We start from the raw sequence: 26307 nt of genomic DNA on the forward strand, positions 1-26307 counted from the left end.
TGGGATTTTAGCAGTAAGGCAACTCTGTGTAGAAAAATGTGACCCATTTTCCATCTTGTGTTTTCGCAGGTTCAACATCAAAAGAAGAACATTGCAGTTTAAATATTAAAGATCTGATTTTCAAAGTTGCTTAGTGCTTTTAATAATCAGGACATGAACATTTTGCTTAAATATTAAACCAATGTTATGGTACATCAGAATGCAAATTAACTCAGCCCCTCACATTGAGCATCTATATTTTTGATGTTCCCTCTGATATTACCTTTTCAGTAAGATAACTGGTATCAAAACTATTTTAGGCTTAAGAATGCTTTTGTATTTTCAAGCCCATTTCACAGGTTATGCACAGTGATTGGTGATGAATGAATCTTAGAACTTTCAATGTATTTTTAATTATTCATTTTTCCCTCAAGTAGGGCATTTTACAAAGACTGCTATGAAAGTTTACATTCTGAAAAGACTCAGCATTTAACTTATTTTAATTCTGAATGTTTGTTGCTGTTATAGGAATTTAAATGAGGGTGATTTTGTTACCCATATGAACACTAGTGTGCCATGTGCGGCTTACACAGCACAGTACAGCACAGCACACGGTATTGTTTTTAAGGTTCATGGCCATGGGTGAATGACACATGTGTTAGGGTAGTCATTTCAAGAATCATGTGTTATCCTTTGGGCGAAAGATAGCTCAGTGGTTTGAGCATTGCCTGCTAAACCCAGGGTTATGAGTTCAATCTTTTAGGGCACCACTTAGGGCTCTGGGGCAAAATTCAGTGCTTGGTCCTGCTAGTGAAGGCAGGGGGCTGGACTTGATGACTTTTCAAGGTCCCTTCCAGTTCTAGGCAATTAGTATATCTCCAATTATTCAAAAAATTAAGCTCTTTTTCTTCCTCTCATTTAGAAGGTTGGCATTCCTTGGCCCAGTTTCCCCTTCTATGTGGAAATACCTACATGAGGAGGCATGGTGAGAGGAAAACTCTACAAGGATCTTTATATGAAATTTCCCCAAATCATTCCCTGGGGAGTGGTATTAGTTGCCACTTGGTGGAATGAGTTGTGGTCTACCTGGAGAATCCAATGGATTGGCCTAGTACTGAATGGATCCCATAGGATGTGCAGAAGGAAAATGCTATCAATGGGAAGGTCCCGTATCTCTCTTTGGGACCCCCATCCTGTCTGGTATCCAGGCAGGTAAATGGAATCCTTCTGGTAAACATTTTGTTCATTCCCGTATTCCATTATTGTGGAATATACACAGTAGTTGTCACTATTACAAAATACTACAAAAATTATTAGTAACTATGGAGGATGTGATCATGTAATTAAAAATTATCATATCAGATCCTGGGCAAAATAATAGAGTTAAATAGAGTTTTAATTAAAAAATTAAAGGAGGTAATCTAATTAATGACAATCAAAATGGGTTTATGGAAAATAGATCCTGTCATACCAACTATGTCTTTCTGGTGAGATTACAAGTTTCTTTGATAAAGATAATAGTGTTGATGTAATGTATTTAGACTTCTGTAAGACATTTGACAAGGTACCACAAGAATTTTTGATTAAAAAACTAGGAAGATATCAGGAACATGGCACACATTAAATGGATTAAAAACTGGCTAACTGATCGGTCACAAAATGTAATTGTAAATACAGAATCATCATTGAATGGGTATGTTTCTAGGGAGGTCCTGAAGGAGTGGTTCTTGTCCCTAAGCTATTTAACATTTTTATGATCTGGAAGAAAACATTAAATCATCACTAATAAAGTTTACGAATGATACAAAATTGGGGAAGTGGTTAAAAAAATAAAGAGGACAGATCACTGGTACAGAGCAAACTAGATTGCTTAGTAAACAAGCAAACAATATGCATATTAATATGGCTAAATGCAAATGAAGACATCTAGGAACAAAGAACCTACACCATGGGCAACTCCACACTGAGAAGCAGTGATTCTGAAAAGGATTTGGGAGTTGTGGTAGATAATCACTTAACATGAGCTCCCTGTCTGAAGCTGTTGCCAAAAGGGCTAATACAATCCTTAGATGCATGAACAGGAGGAGAATCTTGACTAGGAGTAGAGAGGTTATTTTACCTCTGTATTTGGCACTGATGTGATGACTTGAATATAGTCAAGAAGTACTTCCATGAGGAGCAAATATTTTATGATGGGTTCTTAAACCTAGCAGAGAAAGGTATAACATGAAACTGGAAGTTGAAGCTGGACAAAATCTGACTGGAAATAAGGTGTATGTTTTGAATTGTGAGAGTAATTAATCATTGGGACAACTTAGTCTGGGTTCCAGTGGATTGTCAACCACTTACAATTTTTAAATTGAGATTGGTTATTTTTCTAAAAGATACATTCTAGGAATTATTTTGCTGAAGTTCTATGGCCTGTGTTATACAGGAGATCAGACTAGTAGATCACAGTCGTCCCTTCCGGTCTTGGTAACTGTGAATCTTTTCAGGTACCATACAAGGCAGACTGGTCTACAATTCTCTGGATCTTCTTGGTTCCCGTTTTTCAAAGATAAATACTGTATTTTCCCTTCTGGGACCGCTCTCATCCTCCATAAATTCTCCAAAAAAAAAAATTGCTAATTGTTTGGAAATTGCTTCTGCTAGTATTTAAGTACCGTATAATGAATTTCATCAGGCCTTTCTGATTTGAACATATCTAACTTATCTAAATATTCTTTGACCTCTTATTTTCCTTTTCTGGCTTGTGTCTCTTCCCCCTTGATGTTAATATGAATTGTGTTTATTATCTGGTCAGTTAGTCTCTTTTAGTGAAGACTAAAGAAAAATAGGCATTAAACCAGTGGTGGGCAACCTGCAGCCTGTGGACCGCATGCGGCCCGTCAGGGTAATCTGCTGGCAGGCCACGAGATGGTTTGTTTACATTGACCATCTGCATGCATGACCCCCTGCAGCTCCCAGTGGCTATGGTTCATCATTCCTGGCCAATGGGAGCTGCAGGAAGCAGCGCAGACCGCAGGGATGTGCTGGCCGCCACTTCCCACAGCTCCCATTGGCCAAGAACAGCGAACTGCAGCCACTGAGAGCTGCAGGCAGCCATACCTGCGGATGGTCAATGTAAACAAGTTGTCAGGTAGCCTGCCAGTGGATTACTCTGAAGGGTTATATGCAGCCCATGGGCCGCAGGTTGCCCACCACTGAATTAAAAGCTTCAGCCTTCTTGATGTCATCTGTTATTAGCACTCCTGTCCTACTAAGTAGTGGGCTTGCACTTTCATCTTTCTCTTACTCTTAATGTATTTATAGGACCTCTACTTATTGCCTTTTATGTCCCTTGGTTGGTATAATTCATTTTGTGCCATAACCTTTCTGATTTTGTCCCTACATGCTTGTGCCACTCTTTTGCACTCCTCATTAACAATTTGTCCATATTTCCACTTCTCATAGGATTCATTTTTGATTTCCAGGTCATTAAAGAGCTCCTGCTGGAGCCATGTTGCCCTCTTACTATACTTCTTATCTTTCCTTCGCTTTGAGACAGCTTGCTGTCGTGCCTTGAATATTGTCTCTTTAAGAAACTGCTGTCTCCCCTCAATCCCTATTTCCCTTATATTTTCTTCCAATGGAACATTACCTACCAGTTCTCTGAGTTTGTTAAAGTCTGCTGTTTTCCAAGTGATTGTTCTTATTCTGCTGCTCTCAGTCCTTCCTTTTCTTAGCCCACGTCCAGACTAACCCGCCGTATCGGTGGGTTAAAATCGATTGCTCGGGGATCGATATATCGCGTCTAGTCTAGACGCGATATATCGATCCCCAAGCGCGCTTACATCGATTCCGGAACTCCATCAACCCGAACAGAGTTCCGGAATCGACACGGAGAGCCGCAGACATCGTTCCCGCGCCGTCTGGACGGGTGAGTAATTCGATCTTAGATATTCGACTTCAGCTACGTTATTCACGTAGCTGAAGTTGCGTATCTAAGATCGATTTTCCTCCCCTAGTCTAGACGAGGCCCCAGAATCATGACATCTATCTTGTCATGGTGGCAGCCAGAGCACAACTCAATGCACCAATCAGAAGGCTTTGGGGCATATTTTGTCCTGGAGTCACTGTTGCAATTTGGATTGTATTTCCAGGAGTCTGCCCTAGCTCATTGAGGAAAGATGGACAGAGCTCACAAACTGTCAGTGAACCCCAGAGCGGTTAAAGACATTTCAATAAATTATAATTGAATGTTGCCATTGTCTTTAATGGAAGAAGGAGCAGAACTGGGTCCTGATATCTAGAAGTGTATAATACTTTCTGTGGGACTTGTGGGTTCTCAGGAGCTATAGAAATCAGGCCCTTGATGAGCTGGAGGAGCAGAGTTACATGGAAGTTCAGTCAAAATAGTTCAGCTTTACTTGAAATTGCTGCTGTGAGGGCAGGTAACCGCTGTTAACATATTTTATTATTTCACAGTGATTAGAGATCTATGTCAGAGTTTTCTTCTGTCAATGCAAGTCTATTCAAGTACTTAATAAAATATATTTCCCTTTAAGATGGTAAACAATCTGCATTTGGAATCAAAACAAAAACCACACATTTCGAAGTTTAAAAAACTTCCTTTAAAGGCAGTAACCCCTAGACTATTACATAAATTAGAGGAAGAATAGATGCTTTGATTTTTCCAGGAATAAGGATGTCTGAATTTCCCCCAAACAGGTTGAGCACTGGAAAGAGCTATGCAGCTGGGCAGTATGTAAAGCAAGTGATCACAGGAGTGACAATAGGAATGAAGTAAGAAATGCTGAAAGGCATGAAAATAGCACTAGAAGAAATGGCTAATTACTGTAGGTGCCGAGGAAGAATTTAGTAATGGTAAGAAAACTAAATATTTTCTTTCATATACTATATAGTGGGGACTTTTGTTTGAATGCCAGTCTGTATACACTTGTGTAGACTTTTGAATCCGGTTTAAATACTTCTGTGTGATTTGCCTTAGAACTGAAAATGTTAATGGAAAAGATGTGTTTGTTTCCCTAGGGGTCATATCAGCAGAAGCATTTATATATCATGTAACATATTCAGCCATTTTTACCATATCCAGAGTTTGCTATATACATCACAAGGATGAAAGAATGATTATTAACTTAGCCCAGTGTCTACAAACAGATAATGAGGATCTTGATATCTGCTTCCTCTCCTTCTGGAATCCCAGATGCACTGAAAAGTAAATGTGTAAATGTGGCATATCTCCATTTGAAAAGTTAAAACAGATTCTGACAGATGGGATTGGGTGCTTCCTTTTAACCTTTGGCTTCCGAGCTATTTCTTTGAAGTCATTCTTGCTACAGGTAGTGAAAGCTGCGTGTGTGTTATTTTAGTTATTTCTCTTTCCCAAGTAGGAAGTAGCTCTTCCACAATATGTGCATTTTTTAAAGGTCTAATTTATATGCTTTGTTTGTTTTACCATTCCGTTCTCCTCTTTTCTTTGCAGAAAAATATTTCTGGTGCATACCTTTGTCTCAGTTGCTTCCTATTCTTTATAAGAACTACAAAGCTTTTTTTGGAAGGAAGATCAGACTGAAATGTAAGCCAGATATTCAAGCTAGAAAACTCTCATTTAATCTTTGAAACTGTTAATCCTGATTAACACCCCCCACCCACCCACCAGGATTGTTTTAAACACTTATTTTTAGGAACCTTATTTTTGTGGGGTGGGAGGGGAAAGGGGAAGAAGTAACCTTTTTTAAAAAAGATGCTTGTTTACCAGCTTCAAGAATCAACTTTCTTTGGCAAAAAGAACATAATCACATAATCTATTATTCTTAATAAAACATCTGTGAATTTTTTCCAGTTGAAAAAAATGGAATTTCACAGTTATAACACAATCTGCTGAAGTTAGCAAGAGAATAAGTATTCAGCATTAATATATGAAACAGATAGACAGATAATACAAAGGAACAGACATTAACTGGATTGTAGGATGAGAATGAGCTATAGTTTGATTTATATTTCCTGAGTTTCTTAGGCAGCAGACGTCTTCTGCCACTCCTTGAGTTCACTTATAGCCTAAGAAGGTAATGTTAACAAATTTCTCCAAGAACAAAAACTTACATTCCCTGCACATATTATGTTGGGTTCAGTGTTTAAGATCTTCTCTCATATATATATATATTTATAGCATGGTTTGCAAAGTCTATTTAGGACTGTCCGAATTGTGCAGGATAGTAGACTATACTGTACAGTAGATATAAACAATTTAATGATGTGCTCTGGAATAGACATAATTTTTTAAAATAAACTTTTTTTTATTTGCCTCTAATTGTAATTTAAAGAAATATATATATAATATAAAAATACTGGTAAAGCAAACCAATTTACTGATTGGAACCAACTATTTTCTGTTGTCAAAAGAAGTTTACATTACCTTATGAATACATATGTATAGCCTACACTTGATTGCTCCCAAGATATTAGCAAAAAAAATCTCAAAATAACATAATATGCATTTTAAAACATCTGTTACTGCTGGTGTCTTTAGGGGGAACAAATATGTTAACTCACCCACTGGTCAATAGGAATTTAGTGTGCTAAACAGTCACACACCAGCAGATGTATAATAAGGGCCAGCAGGCTGGAAATTTTTGGCTACTGCCTCTGCCTCAGGAACAGGAAATGAACAGCTCCTGGCATAGGCTGTCTAAATATTTCTTTGTCATTCTTTGTATGAGGCCCGCATGATTTCAATAGTCAAGACTGCACTTTGTACCTTTAAAGGCATGCATATTCCATCATCTAAGTTTCAATGTGTCTTTTACACAACAATGCTTTTGCGCTGAGTTACTGGAAGTAGAGATTATCTTTTGGTTTTACATATTTTCAAATTGTGTTTGTAGCATTTTCACACTCTCTAGGAGTGCTCAAGCAAAAGTGAGGTTCTGCCTAGGTATTTAGAGCTTCTATCCTTTATGAATGAGATCAAATAAAATAAAAAAACAGCATAACCTAAAGTTATCTGCATAAGGTATTCGAAAGACACCGCTTTTATTTTAAGTAGTAAATATCTAACTTTGTAGAAAATATAGGGTTAGTACTTTGATATTTTGCACGAAGGCATCCTTTCGACAACATTTGACTAACAAATGAATGGGGTGATAACTTCTGTCAAACATGCCAGTTATTTAATTTTTTTTTTCATTTTAACTTTTTTCAAACCCAATTGTTATCTATAGTATAACCCCTCTCTAAAGATGACTGAAATATCATCTGTGGCACAAGGGTATTATGCCTTGGATATATTTGAAGGGAACACTATCAAGAGATTGCTAAAATTCCAGACAGAGTACATCCGAGTCAAATGTAGGTGCAGATGAATAACTGCTCATTAGGGCAACATTAAAGTGAACAAATATAATTAGTTGATCGATCCAGTTTCTTATATGGCACATATCACCAAAGTACCTGAGCATATCCCATGACTTAAAAGATGACAATACTGTCCCTTGCTTCCCTTGCCATCCAGAAGGCTTAGGGGGTTCAGTGGCTTACTTTTTAATGAATCTATGAGAATTAAGGCACTGTTGTGGGAAAGCTGGAGTTATGAGGTGGGTTTTGTATACCTTGGTATCATTTGAAACAATCAGAAACCAAGCACTAGGCTAGAGGAGGTTTTGAGAACATGAATAGGAATAAAGCTAATATTTTGAAATATGCAACTCATTTTAAAAAGTTTTCAGAAGATTTGAGTATCCAAGTAATAGAATTTAGTCTTGTATTGAATATACTGTACACTGGATACTCAAGAAAGTTTTACCACTGGTGTGCACTCTCTCTCTCTCAAGTGTAAAACTACTAGAGGTAGCAGAAGCTATATGCACACTATGTAGGAATGTCCAAAGGCATGGGTGACGCATATGAGAGGCTTGGGAAGATGCCCCAAAATAAAAATGGCTGACCATGCAGGGGGCAAATGCCAGATACAAGTCAAATCCCTTTGGAGGTGCACTGGATTGCTGCCTTTGTGCTCTAGCTGTAGGAGAGCTAGAAGCACCCTGGAAGTGGGGGAGCCACTGGCAGCAGTACTGTGGTCCTGCCCCCCCGCTCTGCCCCTCCCCTTAAGAGCCAGCAACAAGGGAGAGGGTATGGAAAGGAGCAAGCAGTGGGCAGAGGCGGCTCCAGGCACCAGCACGCCAAGCACGTGCCTGGGGCAGCAAGCCGTGGGGGGCACTCTGCCGGTTGCCGCGAGGGCAGCGGGCAGGCTGCCTTCGGCTGCGTGCCTGCGGAGAGTCTGCTGGTCCCGCGGCTTTTTGGAGAGTGGTTATTTGTTCTTAGTTTTTTTGGTTAGTATTTTTAGACTTGTAAATGTTGCTAATTCTCATTATGGAAAAAATCTTTCTATCAAATATAATATATTGAAATAATAACTTCTCGGTAATGTTTGCAGACAGAAGAGTTACCTTAGGTCTGTATCTAGTTTCATACTCATCTATACTCTCTAGCTGCTTGAGCTGGTCAGAACAACCGTAAACTCAACTTAACTGTGTTTTTTACATGGGTTGACAGCTTCCTTGTACTGCTGTGGTGCTGTCAAAGCAGCCGGAGGATATTAATAAGTCTGGACCAACATATGTAACTGTGTGATTTAATTTTTGCTTCTCCCATCTTCCCTCTCCCACTCCTTCTCTCCTTTATTTGTTAAAACCATTTTGGGATCATGTTTAAAATTATATTGTAAATTGTTTGGGTTTGGGACTGCAGGTGCAATGCCTCACACAATGGAGCCCCAATCCTGAATGGGATCTTAGGGCATTACCAAAATGATGATAATAATTGGCCTTCCCATAATAAATCATTTGCACAAACACATAACCCCAGCTTGTTGCTCACTCAGTCACACAAACACATAAAAATAAATGAACTATAGACAAAGCAAATTATTTTTCCAACAGACTGAGAAGAAAGAGAAAGGGAAATTGTTATGAGGGCCATAAAAGCAGATAGATTGACAGCAATTACTGTGTTTCAAAAGAACAACTTCTAGAGAACAACATAATGTCAGTGCTGGCTGTCAATCTGAGCAGGTGAGGGGGACTCTTGGCAACATGTCTTTCCCTTCTCCACTTAGTAAGCTTCTAAAAGTCCGAGAAAGATTGTTCTTCATGTAGCAAAGAACTGATGAGCTTGAGGCCTATGGTACATTTGATTACTAGAAGCAGTGAGCATATGACACATCCATAGAATTTCAAAAAGAAGATTCTGGAAGCAAAGTTTGTCATTTGGTGACTGAAACAAGCATTCAGAGAGCCTTTATTAGGCCTTAGTGGGATACTGTGTGGTATATTTGAAAATATACTTGGTGTTGGTAAATTACCTCAAAATCAACCATCTCTGTTTTATAGCTGTTATTAATTGATCATTTTTTTAAATATGCTTTGAAGAAGTAAGGTCCAATATAAATGGTTATTATTGTATAAGGAATCTTTCTCATTTCAACTTACTATCCTCAGAGCTTCTAAAACAAAGTATGGTTTTGTAACTAGAGCTGGATAAGTACTGCCTAACAGTATTGACAAATGTTCAGACTTTAAATTGTTTGTGAATTTGCTACAACAACCTCTTTTATTTGCATTGAGTGAGCTTTAGTTCACAGTAAGAGAAAATGTTTTCAGTTTTTCTGCAAATATGTATTTGTAAAAGTGTTTGCACTGAAACTGTTTGTTTAACTAACCTGAAAGATTTATGGGGGTTTGGGACTCATCCAGTCACAGAGCAGAAACAATACTATGTGACTTAATTAACTAGTGGCACAGCAAGAATAGCAGATTATAAATAGCAAATACTCCAAGCAATAGTTGCAGGTTGAAATGCTGTCTCCATTGAAGTCAAGGGCAAAACTCACGTTAACTTAAGTGGGGCCAGGATCTTCCACAAGTCGTATAGTTAGTGAGCAATCCATATGCAGAAGTATGTTGGCATAAAAAATTCTTTGTACAATTTGAAATAACATCAACAAAATAATGAAAAGCAAAGCAGAACAAAAAATGACCGTATTCATTGAATAAATCATTCACTGAGATGAGTTTATGGAACTGTCACTATAACCATGTGATACCCATTGACTTTTTGATGGGGTTTAATGGCTAAAGCCCTGCCCAGTGTTGCGAAAACTCAGGCATCCAAGATTGTTTGATGTATTTGCCATAACATAATATGCCTGGAAGCCCTGCTGGCACATATACAGTACAGCACTATCCAGCAGCATTAAGTCAGAAGCAATTCATCATGCAGCAGTGGTATTTTGCTGGTGGCCAATACAGAATCACACAATTAGAGCTGGAAAAAAAACCTGTTAGATCACCATGTCAATCCTTAGCTAATAGTGCTTTGTTCCCTACAACATATTCTTGAGTATTTTGTCAAGTCTAATGTTTGAATGACTCTACTTATTGTGTTTCTATTACTTCCAGTGGGAGACCAGTCCTAAGTCTAATAGACCTAACTACAATTTTTCCCCTGATATCCAATCTAGATTTTCTTTTGCTCAATTTAGTCACACTTTCTACTAGTTATTGTCCCTCTGATGACCCTCAACAATTCTTCTCCATCCTTGAGTTAAGTCATTGGGATGGGAGCTGCAACAAAGATGAAGCCTGTAAAGAGAAACTGACATAAATCATTGTGAGTGGGGAAACTCGTGGGAACTATAGTGACCAGGTATTAAACCGTTGGATCAATGACACTTGCAGCCTCTTTATCTTGCAGACAAGATGGGCAGAAGAGATGGGAAATTCAAAACTAAAGTTTCTCATAAAAATTTCATTGGTGGCTGCTTTTTCCAATTCTGGTAATTCTAGGGTATACAGCACACTGGTATCTAGGCACTAACATATTTTTTCTTATTAACTACAGTACAATGTTCTCTGCACAGGTTGTTACATTTTAGGAGGGCAGAAGCATTTATAAGAAGATACAGATCGAGTTTATTTGTTTAAAATCACACCAAGAAGGTGTGATATATTAAAGGTAGAGAAGATGAATTATTGATCTGTTGATCGGAGAAGCGGCTGTAGCAAAAATCTACTCCACATTTCCCTAATCTTTAGAAGAGATTCAGAGTCCAAACAAGGATCTGGATCTAAATTTCACACATTACTTCTATCTCTGTAGTGAGTTGAATCAATTCCCCTGGCTCCAAACACCTCCACATTTGGAGGGGAAGGTGCTTTAGAATCCAGAGCTCCTGGGAAGAAGATGAGAGAGAGACAGAATGAACCACTTGTGACAGATGTTAGAAAAGAATAGTACATGAAATCCAGTTCCAAATTTCATGTTTGTCTCCAGCTGTATAAGATTCTTAGCCAAATATTGGATTCAAAGCCACTCTCTGAAATCTTCGGGATGGGATGAGGGAAAGTCAGAATCCAGATATGGATCAGAGTTCTGTGCTCAGAGCCATCACTAATGCTGAAGCTAAAACAGTATTAGAGCTGTGTATTTATATGCAATGCTCGTAATCCCAAACAACACTAACACTGTTTTACTCAAGTCTTTGATGTTGATAAGAGAGAGGCTCACGCCAAGTCTGGCACATCAGAGTTGAATGGTACAATGGCAGCAGCCGCAACCGCTTTGTTCTGCATGAAGGCTTACATGTTGAGAAGAGATTGTGCTTACAGTTGTGAACAATGTAAAAACATTTTCAGAAGTCATGATGCTGTTTCAAGTCAATTATTTGTTGAGCATGGCTAAATATCTACCAGCCGACAGTTTTCAAATCAGCAGAAAATGAACCAAGATCCCCCCCTCCCCTTTATTGCAGAGAATGTAACTAGGAATGTTCCGCTGTTGACAGAGTTCTCTAGAAATCATTCTACTGTATGAGCTAGCTAGAAATAATGATTCCTGGCCCTCCTTCTTGGTTTGGGCTGACTTGACTTGCAGTAATTCTTATATTGCAAAATGAAATATTAAAAGAAACAGCTTTATTTTGGTGAACAGCAAGTTAGAAAACCTAGCAAAGTGTTGATATTCTTACCCCTCAGTAGTTACATCATCCCTATCCACTAACATGTAGGAGCTGTCCGAAACTTGGCAGGTTCAAGATTTGATCTACGTGGGCTGCAACAGTAGTTTGCATTGAGTTTCAAGGATAAAAACAAAAACTCTTTTAAAATGACAAAATTTCACCTGGTTTCAGGACTAACTATAAATGGATACTGAAATCCATACTTAAAATGGATCTATGTTTGGTCAAAAGTATATATTTAAATTAAACATCTTGAATACCAGTATAAGGTTCCATCCTTGTAGGCTGACACCCTCCTCAGCGACTTTACGTACTAGAAACAACGTGGAGAGACTGCACCCTGCCCCTTATGCTATGGGTATGAGTGTTCATTTTAGGGTTGTCTGAAACCTAACTTTATGAATCCTGAAAGCACTTGAAACTCACCTAATTTATGTTTGAATGAAACTAGTAAGAGTTATCTCAGAGACAGATTTGGAACACTTGTGCACAGAAACATCAATGGAAATCAAAATAATGTGATTGTTAAAAATAAATGTGTGAATTGTTAAAAATAAATGTATAAATAACGTGAACAATATAAAAAAAATTCAAAATGGGAAGTAAAACCAGACACTTAAGCCAGCTCTTCAACTCATGTAAATTAGCATAACTCATAGATTCATAGAGTGTAGGTCATAAAGGGTCATTAGATCATATGCACTCACCTTCTGTATAACACAGATAAAGAATTTCTTCCAGCTATTCTTGTATTGAGCCAAATGACTTGTGACTGACTAAAACCCATCTTTCAGAAAGGCATCCAGCCTTAATTAACTCCCCTGGAGTCAATGGAGCTACTTTGATTTACAGTTGAGAATCTGACCCTTAACTTTTAGTCACTGACTTTTTATTAATGTTAAAAAAAATTCAACAACATGACAATACAAACAACTTTTAGGGAAAGTATTCAAAGAGAGGTCAACAAATACAAAAGGTAAGAGAACACAACAGAGTTGAAACATAGTTATGGATAGAGCCAATTGAAAAAATTTCAACAGAACAATTTTCTTTCGGAAAGTGTAGTTTGCTGAAATCTGAACTTTCCATGAGAATGTGTCAATTTCTAAAAAAGATTTCATAGGTAGAAAAGTCAAAATGCATTGTTTTGACTTTCTTGTTTTAAATTTGATAATTTTGAAATATTTTGCTTTGACTTTTATTTAATTATATATTATAAAGTTTTCATGTTACTGAAATGAAACATTTCAGAATTTCTGTTCCATAAGAAATTTCAACTTTTTGTTCCAATTTAGCCCAAAAACAAATGTCAAAATGTCTGAATACCATAGAATGGAAATTCCATTTTCTGAATAGTTCTAATTATGGATATATAGTAGATCTTCTGAGTTATAATTGACATAAATTGTTTTTTTGGAAAAGATGTATCTATAGTTTTAATAGTTAATGCAACATCTTCCAAATAAAACTTACTTTACAGTAGCTTTATAGTGATTTCAGATGACCAAAAAATGACGAAAAGATGTAAATGATAGAGTGTTATAAATCAAAGCACCAATAGAATACAATTCCATCCAATTACTGTGAAAAATCAATTTTTTTGGGAGTTATATGGCTGTGAATAAACTTCCACAACATGGAGCCATATGGCTTTTCTATTGTATTAGGCCTTAAAATATTAACCTTCATTATACCATTTACACATATTTGCATAATAGAATCAATTAGTTAAATAGTTGTACCTGGAATATCTGAAAGACACATGCTCTTGAATTATCAGAATGTTAGTGTTGTATTTGAAGAATAAATGCTGAATACCAGGCATTCCAAAGCTTCTGTGCTAAAGAATTGTATTATGGGTGACGCTGAATGTCTCATTCTAGAGGGGCAGCATCATGTAGTTGAGATTCTACCCAAAAGAAGAACATCTCAGAAACCTTGGAATAAAGGGATTTGGCATGTGGGAAAATACCTAAGCAAATGCATACAATTATATTTTTAAATCAAAATATATCTTTTTTGACACCTTGGAAGTTTTCCAGGCAACACTAGCAGTTATGAGCAAGTTGAAAAATCTCAAAGTACTCTCAATCATTTGTTTATATAGACTAATGACCATATGGCTCAAGTATTGCAAATCTCTTCCAGAGGGAGACTTCAGAAGGGCTTCTTTATGATTATCACCTCTAGTGTGTTCAAACTACAGCAACATCTTTACTCAGTGGTCTGATCACCAATGATCATACTTCAGTCATCTAATGTTTTGCATTATTGTATTGATTTTGCACAGGCTCTATTGATTCTTAAGACCTGAACTATGTATGGTTTGATTATATTAGGTAAATTTCTGAGTCTCATGCTAATGGACATCAGTTCAAAGGTACTTGCTTGTAAGTTTATCACTATCATACCTTATGTCACTAGGTGGTCATACTTTTGTTGTAATGGGTCCTGTGTAACATGTCATTAGTTCATGGAGGATAGCTCTACTTAGTGGTATTAATTAAGATGGTCAAGGATGTAACCCAATGCTTCGACTGACTCTAAACCTCTGAGTATCGGAAGCCAAGAGAGGAAGAAAGGGCTGGATCTCTCCAAAATCACTGTGTTTCTGTACAATCTCCCTGAAGCTCTGGAACTGGCCACTGTCAGAGACAGGATAGTGGCCTAGATGGACTATGGGTCTGTCCCAGTACAGCCATTCTTGTGTCCCCACTTTGTATAGATCCCAGCCCCATTCATCTCATTTTAAAATGGTACCTAAATATTTGTTTATTTTTTAATTTGTGTAATCACTGCTGGGCTTACTCAAACCTTTTCTCTTCTTCTTTTCCATGTGGACTTTCGTATTTGCTGATTTTAATTTAAAATTATGAGATTGATATATTATTATAATTGTAATGTGTTTTCACTGAACTACCATACAGCACATACAAGAGAAGAGTGACTTGTTCAGGGTCACCCAGGAAGTCAATGGCAAAGCTAGAAAAAGAAGCCCAGAATCTTAAATCTTAGTACTGGACTACCATAGGCAACAATAGATGCTGTGGTTAGTAATTTTTTTATATGGCTAAGCAAGTATTTAGAATGGGGCAAACATATGCAGTTAGATGAAACTCATGGCCTCTTTCTGACTGAAAATATTTCTGAGAGGTACTAGGACATTAAAAATAGGTTAATAAATGAGCTAAGTCTTTATGTATGAGGAACTAATACGCATAACACAAAAGATAAAGGAGTGAGTAAAATTATTCATAAATTGTGCCTTGGAAAATGAGCATGTCCTTAAGTACACAAAATACTAGCTTGTGTTGGCTATGTTCTGTAACTGCTGCACTAGAGTTTGCTGATCTTTCAGCAGCAGACAGAGCTGTAATATGCTTAATGCCAACATTGGCCTCTTGTTACAACTTTTAATTCTGAGCTGTTAAGTACAACCATTCCTTTTTCTTAAACTAAATAAATAAAACAGGCAATGACAATATGGAGAGGCCAGAAATACATCCTGTTCCAAAAGAAATGATAATTCTATTTTCAAAATCTGTCCCTAGTATGGAAAAAGTTCAGTTCTTTGAAGCAGGGACTGCAAAATCTAAACATTATGAGTCAACACTTTTGAATTTGGGCACCTAAATCCATATTTGGGCATCTAAATGGTCTGCTTTTAGAGGTGCAAGGCTGCCCAGAAGGGAGGGGGGCAAGTGGGGCAATTTGCCCCAGGCCCCACAGGGGCCCCCACGAAAATATAGTATTCTATAGTATTGCAACTTTTTTTTATGGAAGGGGCCCTCAAAATTGCTTTGCCCCAGGCCCCCTGAATCGTCTGGGTGGTCCTGTAGAGGTGTTCAGCTTCTACTGACCTCAATGGTCATAGTTTTAGGAAAACACAAACTAAACAAAACTCATTTGGGAATATGAATTTCTAATACACACAATAAATATTCATGGTATTAACTCATTATTTAGTATTTATTAATTTATTTGCAATAATAGTAATAAGACACTTTAGTCAGTGCATATCAGATTAATAATTGAACTGCTCAAGTGGTTAAATTATTTTGTTTTTGTCTTGTAGCATCAGTTTAGTTGGTTTAATAAAAACCTTTGTTATGTTAATATAGTGTTTTTTACTAAATAATATACTGTAATTACACAGTTCCTGGAGAGAACTTATAATTGAATTATGGGCTGTTGTGTTCTTTTTCCTGGTTGTAAGAGAACTACTAAGTTTAATTTCACATTCCTGCAACCAGAGCCTAAATATATCCTGAGACACTATAATTTACCTAGAAGTACTTTCTGGGTCAGATCCTGAACTTGTGTAAATTGGTGTACTGTTGTATTAATTTAGATGGAATTAGGGGCCAAAGGTGTTAACATAACCAGTCACTGTCCAACACTAAGCAAAGTTAAACTAGATCTGGGATCTGGTATACAGAGACCTCAGCTTGCTTAGTACCATGGCAAACCCGCCATTAAAAACCCTTTTAACCTTTTATAAAAGAAAAGAAGGACAAACAGTTAAAGCATTTGAAATGTAAAATATTAAATAAGGCTTTCATGTTAAAAACTGTCCTCTTCTCTTTCCCTTCAGCTGAAGATAGTTTTAGAAGGAACTTCACCTCCCAACAACTTGTTAGACCAGTGGTTCTCAAACTTTTGTGTGCGTGACCCCTTTCATATAGCAAACCTCTGAGTGCAACCCCCCTGTTATAAATTAAACACACTTTTAAATATATTTAACACCATTATAAATGCAGGAAGCAAAGCAGGGGTTGAGGTGAAGGTTAACAGCTGGCAACCCTCCATGTAATAACATCGTGCCCTCTGACCCCCAGTTTGACAACCCCTGTGTTAGACAGTATCAGAGGGGTAGCCATGTTAGTCTGGATCTGTGAAAAGCAACAAAGAGTCCTAGTGTCACCTTAAAGACTAACAGGTGTATTGGAGCATAAGCTTTCGTGGGTGAATACTCACTTCGTCAGACAGTCTCTTAGAGAGTATCAAGATGGTAATAAAACTGTCCTTTCAGGGAAAAGAGAAGAAGTGTGTTGAGATGAACCCTGGGATGTTTTCTTTAGATCTTGGTCTGACTTTTTTGGAGGTTGCAGATAAGTCTCCAGGTGTTTAGGACAATTCCCAAGAGAACGAACCATTTGGGAATGTAGCAAAATATCAGTTTATCTGTGTTAGAATTAGTGAAAAGTAAACCTCAAAAGATTCAAAAGTTTGGCTTGGATAAGCATCCAAAAGTTCATATATGATTATTAAAATTATTAAATCAGCATTAGCACATAATGATATCTGAAGGTACAACAGCGTTGATCTATACTTAAAATAGGAGATATCAGTAGCTTGGCAAATACTGATTATTTTTTTAACCAATCTCTCTGTGATGGGGTGTGCATACCTCTCAGCAGGCAGGAAAAGGTTAATCCCACATTATGGGCAAAGGAAGTCCCACCCCTCAGACCATGCTGGGCATGCTCCAACTGCTGCACTAGAATAAAGGAAAGCAGCCCAGCTTAGTCTGTGCTGACTGCCAAGGAGGAAGCATGTTTGGTGGAGATTCCAGTCCAAGAGTCATTACAGTCCTTGCCTGTGGGAGCCAGAGATCCTAAGACCTGGACCAGAGACCTGTTGCCATTGGACTCCCAAGGAGTTACCTGCACCAAGGAGCCCAGAGACCCCAGTGCCTTATTGAGTGCAGCTTCAGGAAGCCCAGTAGAAAGTGACCCAGGGAAGGTGAGTGAGTGATATCTCCCACTCGTGTAAGGTCAGTGTGTTGCGGCTGGATTCCCTGCTGACCCAGTGGCTGTTAGGGGCCTGGGTTGGGACCTAGTGGAGTTGGGTGGGCCAGGGTCCCCTACCCTGGCCACCATCCCCTCTGTCAGTAGCCCCCAGATCTAGCCATTAGGCCACACAGCCCTGCACTTGAGGGCTGTTGTATTGACTCTGGCCTCTGGGCCACACTGCCCCATACCTGAGGGTTGCTATATTGACTCTGGCTGCTAGGCCATGCTGCCCTGCACTCAAGGGCCCCTGTATTGATTCTGTCCATTAGGTCACGCAGCCCAGAAACCAAGGGCCACTGCTTTGATTCTGACCCTTGGACTTCATCATGGTGATGCCCAAGACAGTCTGGTAGACAGTAACCACGGTGTCAGCACACCCACTATCCACTATCAAAGGAGACAGGGTGCGTATACACCGTCACACTCTCCTTACAGCATCTACCACCACTCACAGTTTCATTCACTCTTTGCTCCATTCACTCTCCATGCTTCATCCCCTGCTTTTCCATCCCACCTCATAAGTCGCTCTCTGCACTGTTGTGCTTGCTTACTCATTCACCATTCTCTCTTCGCTATCATCTCCCCTCTTCTACCCGTCCTCTCATTCTCCACTCCCTACTCCCTACTCTCATTCTGTATGTCCTTCCCTCCCACCTTTACTACCCTCACTCCAAAAATGCACTCCCTCCACACTATTAAATGAACTCTAACCATCTATCAGAACTGCTCCATTCACTCCATCCCTCCATGCTCACATCCTATCGACCCCATTTCTACTTTCCCATTCCATCACTTGCAGCTTTTATCCATCTCCTATTGCCCCATTTGCTTCCTCTCTTCTGTGGCTCTCCCATCATCTCCATCTCCCAGGACTCTTTTCTGTGAGCTCACTCACTTCTCCTCTTATCTCCTGGACCCCATACTTGTTTCTGTCTTCTCCTTAGAATTTCCCCAGGAGTATCTCCCTTTCCTCCCAGTTACTACTTATCCTCCATGGCTCTTGGTCTGACATTTTTACACTCCCTCTCCACTCCTGAGGCTCCATTAGGATGTCCTTTCCTCCATTTAGAGCTTCCTCATTGTTTTCATTTTGTCATCTCAGCTTTCCCTTTTGGCCACAACAGCCTCCCACCTGATAGCCCTGCCTCATGCTCTCTCCTTTACAATCAGCATCTTGTCACATTTCCCTTCTGCCCCAGCACACCCTCTGCCGCAAGCAATGTTAACACTCAGTGTCCCCACTGCCACCCACTCACACTCTTTTGGCTGCAGGAACTCTGAAATATCATGCCCCTCTGCACTAGCTTTGTAGTTCCCAATCCTCCTTTAAGCATCTCCCCTGTCACCTGGCCCCTTTAATTACCAAGCCCAGCATCACCTTTGCCCCCTTGGGACCTGCTGAGCAAATAGGATACTGGCCATGTGGCTGCCTCAGCTCTGCTTTCTCCTCTGCTCCCTGTGGCTTCTATTTGTCCAGAGACATTGACAGCTAGAAGAGAAAGTTGCCAACTTGGAGAAAGACAGGGTGGGGACTAGGGGCTGGTCTACACAACGGGGGGAAATCGATCTAAGATACGCAACTTCAGCTATGCGGGATCAATGTCCGTGGCTCCCCATGTTGACTCCGCTACTGCCGTTCAGGTTGGTGGAATTCCGGGATCGATAGGAGCTCGTTCAGGGATCGATATATCGCGTCTAGATGAGACGCGATATATCGATCCCCGAGAAATCAATTGCTACCTGCCGATATGGTGGGTAGTGAAGATGTAGCCTAATACTCACAAAAGTGGACAAAAAGAAGTAATATCACAGCACCCCTTTTGGCCAGAGACAGAAAATACAGGATTTTTACAGGTAGGGAGGAAAAATCTGGGCTTGGTAAACTGGAACTCTGGCTGGGGAGGCTATGAAAACTGAATGGGGATGAGGTAGAGCAGGGGTAGGCAACCTATGGCACACGTGCCAAAGGCGGCACATGCACTGATTTTCGTGGCACTCACACTGCCCGGGTCCTGGCCAGCAGTCTGGAGGGATCTGTATTTTAATTTAATTTTAAATGAAGCTTCTTAAACATTTTAAAAACCTTATTTACTTTACATACAACAATAGTTTAGTTATATGTTATAGACTTATAGAAAGAGACCTTCTAAAAACTTTAAAATGTATTACTGGCACACGAAACCTTACATTAGAGTGAATAAATGAAGACTTGGCACACCACTTCTGAAAGGTTGCTGACCCCAGACATAGAGCCTAGCACAATTCTAAAGACAACCCTGCAGTGCACTGTCAAGTATCATTGGCTATGTGTTTAATGGTACCTGGACTTGGTGACCCAAATTCCAACAATCCATCATTTGTTTTTGTTCCAGATCAGAACACAAAGTCAAAATTTCAAAATTTTCTGAGGAATGAGAATGCTGGAAAATTTCAATTCAGATACTTCAAACAATTTTTTTCAGATACAGTCAACTTGTTTCATTTCAATAATGTCAAAACATTTTAATATAAATTATTGAATATAACATGCATCTATTATATTAAAATTAATATAATATAAAAATCAAAACAAAATTAAAATTAGAAAGTTAAAAATTAATTTTGATACTTTTCTATTAAAAATTGTTTAAATGAACACATTTGCAGAAAACAAGCTGACTTCTATGAAGCTGCAATTTCTGACATTTTTTGTTCTGCTGAAAATATTTTGACCTGTTCTAATGCTTAACTCATTACAGACAGAGAGAGACCCCTTGCAGCATCAGTAGTAGTTATAACTCAAGTAGGTTACTATTTATTAATGTGTGGGAGAAGCAGTGTATCCACACCCTGTATGGAGAGAACTCTGCTCAAATGCTTATACCGTATTCACTCTGTATATTTTCTTCTGGGAAGAATTAATGGAGGCAGAAAGTCTGCAAACATTTACAATGGATAAATGAGATTATTGAAGAAATTCCTATCCTACAAATGCAGCTTTTAAGGAAAAAATATTTACAGTGCTTAGGAGCACTACTGAGTGATCCAAACCACATTTTAAAATGATACACATGATATAAAGCTATATCCTTGTTTAACTGTGTGTATTAACAGGAAGGGCACTCATTGTCTTAGGGACTGATAATGAAAGACACTTGTTAGCTCTAGTCATTGGTTAAAACCTATTTTCTGACAGTAGTGTCTGGCCATCATCATATTTTAAGCACATGGCATAATCTATATAATGTGTCATACTAAAATATGTTAAAAGAGCATTAAGCTTGCAAATTTAAGTGCTCAAAGGTCAAACTCAGGGCCGGCTCCAGGCACCAGCTGAGCAAGCTCGTGCTTGGAGCGGCAGATTCTAGGGGGCGACATTCCGCCCAATCCTAGGGTGGCACAGCCGCTTTTTTGTTTTGTTTTTTATTTACTGCTCTGGCTGCCCTGTAGGGTGCGGAGACGTGGAGGAGGGGAGCGCCCTGAAGCAAACTCGGCAGGGCAGCCCCCGTCCTTCCGTCCTCGCTCACCGGATCGGAGCCCTCCTGACAGGCGACGCAGCGGTCAGGGCTGTGGGGCGAACGCACCGCTGAAGTGCTGGCCGCTGCCCTTCTCTCTCTTCCCCACTCCCTCCCCCACACTAGACCGTGTGCGCATCCTGCAGCACAGGGAGTTCCCCTGGCTTCAGCCTCCTTGTAGGGTTTTTTGTTTTGTTTTTACCCCTGCTTTGCCAGCTCTGCCGTTGTTTCTTCCCTTGCCCCCCACTTTGCTGTTCGAGCCGGGCCTTTTTTGTTTTGTCCCCCCTCCCTCCTCTTTGCTGCAAAGTGTTTTGTTTTGTTTTTTCCCTGCTTTGCCACCCCGGCCACCCCCCCTTTTTTCTTTGCTTGGAGCGGCAAAAAAGCCAGAGCCGGCCCTGGTCAAACTGAATTAGAAAAATCAGCCTCAGGCAGACTGCAAGCTTAGAAAATGTTGGCCCAAATGGTAGAAGTTTGGCAAAACTGCAAGGAACTCAAAAGAGGGGCTTATAGTGGAAAGTGTTGGCAATCATAATGATAAAATGCATTACCAGCTCTACCTACAAGACTCAGGCACAATTCCTTCCTGAGCTCTTCTTGAGGAAGGGAAGCGCCACATTATGCTCTTCAAAGATCCATTCCTAGCTTACATAATGTAGCGCAGAAATGGGCTGTTTACATCTGAAACAGATTTTGTCTAGAGCGCAAGTCTGGGATCAGAGCTGAATCAAGGTTAAGCTTTGATTTGATTCAATCATGCAGAAACCTTGTGAGCTACCCTCCTGAGGTTTTGGCCACATGAAACAGAAACCAGATCTCTTCCAAATTTAGCTCTGATCTGGAACCACATCCATAGGGATTTCAATCTGGGAATTTAAATCTGAATTCCCTTATCAAATGCAAAGTTATTCAGAGTCAAGGCTCTCTTTTTTGATCAAAAAAACCATTTTTTTCAAATGCTGATATAATCTGTATGACTAAACATAAACATGGAAAGGGTGGGTAACTAAATATTCGAATATTCTGGCCAGAGAGCTCTTATTATGTAAATGTCCCATTGGTATTGTACTTCAAAGGTTCCTGAGATTTTTTTCTGTGTTCAGCATTAATAAGTGGTTAAAACATAAAATTTCCCAACATCATATGGGGATATATCTCAGGCCAGAAGAATGCAGCCTCAGTGTGTGATATGTATTATGTCCCATGGTATAAAATTAGATCACTGTACCCTGTTTCATTAAACTTGATGTCCAGTCAACAACCATTGGTTTTCTTAGACTACCTACAGCTTCTATCTTCCAACTGAAAGACATCAGAATTTAAACAAGAATATTTAATGAGCTGAACACAGTAGGTCTTGAATATTAGTGGGTTCAACTGGTCCCTTTTACTTATTTAGATTTTTTTTTAAAGTAAACACCATTATGATTCTTGTTGCTGTGTGTTGGCTTTCATAAAATAGTGGATTTAGCACTGATATCTGAAGATGGTCAGATTAGACACGGTCTTAGATCCTTCAGTAAATTAATACAAAGCAAATCTTTAGCTCAGCCAGGGTCACTGAATTTTAAGCAGTTCTAGAGTTCTTTTAATGTAGTGCTCTGAAAGAGCAATATTGCTTTGTGACAGCATGTCCTTCCTCCTCTCCTTTTTGCTATTTGGTCCAGTTCTTTAGCAAAAGAACAAGTATTTGTTAGGGAAGTATTTATAAAACATTGGTGGCACATAAATGATCTTTCTCCCATTAGCACAGTTCAAAGTAAAATTAGGGATTTGGATGTGCTTTTACATGAGAAGTGTCTTCTTCCTTCAATGTATCAAAGCGCACCAACAATGCTTCCCTTCTTATTTTTACACACGCACACGCACACGCACACGCACACACACAAAAGTTGTCCCTGAATTCCTGTAACTTTGGCTCAGTGTTTCAAGTGGTCAGTGTCACTTCAGGATCTACCTGAGGAATTTTCCCCATCCTTGTTTTGTGAAATGTTGTTTTACTTTTTTACATGAGCATTCATTGGAAAGTCCACACAGAAGTCAGAACCCAAGACAGCTAAGGATTAGTGTAACTGCTCAGAAAAGGAAATACTGGAATGACTAGCAGCATGTTTAGTAGAGTCCTGTAATGTAGGTAAACCTTGGAAGAGGAACTTTGTAGAATAGATCCAGGAAGAAGGCTGTTTCCATGGTCAGAGTCTGATATAGGGATTTTCTGTAGATGCTGCATGTTCAGAGCAGGATCTTTGGGTCTTTCTAGCTAAAATGAAGTCAATGGTATGTTCTAGTGTTGCAAACATCCTCCTCAAACACTCAAAGTCTACTAAGTACCGTTGCACTAGCCAGAGTGCCCATGGTTGATGGCATTGCACCAGGCATCATGTTTTGCTAGACTTATTCATTTACACTACTAAATATTTTTTATCTTTGTCTTAAGTAAACTATCTTCTCGGGGGACAACAAAACTAATATTGCCAGTTTATTCACTGTCCCACATGCTTGAGGAGCAACAGCTTTTTTATCCATATGACATTTTTGAAGATCATAAAATATGATTTTTAAATGAAATCATATGAAGAAAGTCTTGTGGGTTGTGGCTAGTAATTTCAGATCCAAGTGTCATTTCTAGAGGATAATAACTACATTCAAGAAAAGACTTTAGTGCCTAAATGCCACTTTAAGCAACTCCATCCCAGAATTAGGCTGCACTGGGATTCACATAATCTGCCACTGAACCCTGTTGGTGCATAAACTTGCATGGCATCTACATTTTGCAGTAAAAGTTCCATAAGTGCCTGTGTTTCTGCCTCTGGACACGCACACAGCAGCCCCACACTAGGTATCTAGATACCTAAGTTCCAATGCAATGTACAAACCAGATAAAGATAGCAATTCCTCCACCTAGCTCGCCACTCAGAGCCTGCTTACCAGACCTGCCCCCTCCCGTCCCCGGCAGGTTAGCTTACAGCATTTGGTGTATGGGGAATGATGATGACAGTGAACCTGAACAGGATCGGGGTTTATCACACACTTCTGGCCTTGCCATCTCCCATTGACTAGCATAGGTGGAGAGCCAGCTAGCATGCTGGCTTTTGTGAATCACATTTCAAGATGCCGATATCTCCCCATTCGATGCATTGGGAGCTTAGGCACCAAACTCAGGCTTCGTATAAACCAGTGATTTTCTAGGCACCTAAAAGTTATATATGGTGATGCTCAGTATTGCCACACATAAGTTCCTTTGTGAATCTAGCCTTAAATATGCAGCAGGTGCAGGAAGAAACTATATCTTGAGAAATGTCTTTCATCAGTCAGCTAATGATGGCTATTTTGAAAGGCAATCAGTGAAAACTTTATCTGTTTATAAAATAAAAGCACCTCAGTACTTTTACATGGGTCAGAGCAATCGAGCTGTACACATTAACCTAGGGATCGGCAACCTTTGGCATGTGGCCCGCCAAGGTAAGCATCCTGGTGGTTCGGGCCAGTTTGTTTACCTGTCGCTTCTGCAGCTTCGGCCGATCACGGCTCCCACTGGCTGCGGTTCGCCATCCAAAGCCAATGGGGGCTGTCGGAAGTGGTGCAGACTGAGGGATGTGGTAGACAGGGCGAACCGCGGCCAGTGGGAGCTGCAATCGGCTGAACCCGCGGACGTGGCAGGTAAAGAAACCTGCTTGGCCTGCCATGGGGCTTACCTTGGTGGGCTGCGTGCCAGAGGTTACTGATCCCTGCATTAGCCTATGTATATATATGATCCTATTACTGTTACCCTCATCCTCCCTCCTCATCTTATATTTTTGTTATGCACACATCTTGCCATTAATTAGATTGGAAGTCTTCTGCATCAAGGACCACATGTTCTCATTCATTTGTACCATGCATAGCACAACGGGTACTATCATAATACATAATATTAAACACTATGTACATGGAAAAAAGCCACAGACGTTGATCCTGTCTTGTGCTCTGAAGATATGTCCACAGATAACAAAGCTAAAAAAAAAAGAGTCAGCTACAATGGGTCAATGCTGAAGCATTTATGATTTTCACTACGGGACGTTACTGGATAAATGCTGACTAAACTGTGGAGGAACCAGTTTGCTTTGCGTTATATAAATAAAGTATATATGAATGCTGTAAATGGTAAGCATAAAAATGGAACCCATCTCAAATGCAATTCCATGGAACTCCACTGACTTCAGTGGGTTTGTGCCCATTTACCCTCAGGCTAAATTAGGTACCTCTATAAAGGTGTGGGCCAATTTTTTAGAAAATCCATAATATCGACAATTCTGTGGAGCTGGGTTATTAAATAATAGCATTTCCTGATTAACACCCCCACCCTCCACAACTGTCGCTGTGCACTTCACTTTCCCTTAGTGCTTAATACAGAATTGTTGTGCACCCTGACATGTTTTTCTGGTTACTCTTTATATCTGGAACTCCCTATTCTTGTGTTCATGGAATCATCAGCCCTTCATTTATATCCACCACTCAAACATACTTTTAACCACAGATTATATTCATATTAATCCACAAAACAATTATATGCATTTTAAAAATACTAGCACTGCCTTGAGACTGTACCTTGAGACTGCCTTGAGACTATCTTCTGGTAATCAGTCAAACCCACATAATCTACATAATCAGGATGATAAACCCCTTGGGGAAGGCATTGTAGCTTTCACTGTTTTAAACAGCATTGAGCACACAGATGGTGCTCAATCAATAGTAAATGTGGATCATATGTTACTTTTCATTGCTTACTTTATCCACTGGAAACAATAATCTCAGCAGGAGAGAACTGTGGGTTGATTCTGGAGGGAATTGGTAGGGTTGGATCCTTCATTTACTCTGAGTTGACCTACATGTTGTTCTTGCTCAACTGATTTCATTTGGAAAGGGAACAGGGATGACAAGAAATGTGGGTGGGGAGATTGATTTAAAATAAGGAAAGCACAGAACAATATAATAAACAAAGCGGGTCGCGGGGGAAGATGAGTGACCAGTTGAACCATAATGGAAA

At 39.4% G+C, this 26307-nt stretch overlaps 1 long non-coding RNA gene across 1 annotated transcript; it reads left to right on the top strand.

The window, feature by feature from the left end:
• The first annotated feature begins 3859 nt into the window (after positions 1-3859).
• Positions 3860-15706, top strand: LOC115653689. The gene is made up of 4 exons (XR_004000982.1): positions 3860-3898; positions 4690-4845; positions 5465-5557; positions 14144-15706. It is a non-coding gene; the product is annotated as an uncharacterized LOC115653689 (long non-coding RNA).
• Positions 15707-26307: the final 10601 nt, after the last annotated feature.

Source organism: Gopherus evgoodei, chromosome 1, assembly GCF_007399415.2.
Source record: "Gopherus evgoodei ecotype Sinaloan lineage chromosome 1, rGopEvg1_v1.p, whole genome shotgun sequence".
Lineage (NCBI taxonomy): Eukaryota > Metazoa > Chordata > Testudines > Testudinidae > Gopherus > Gopherus evgoodei.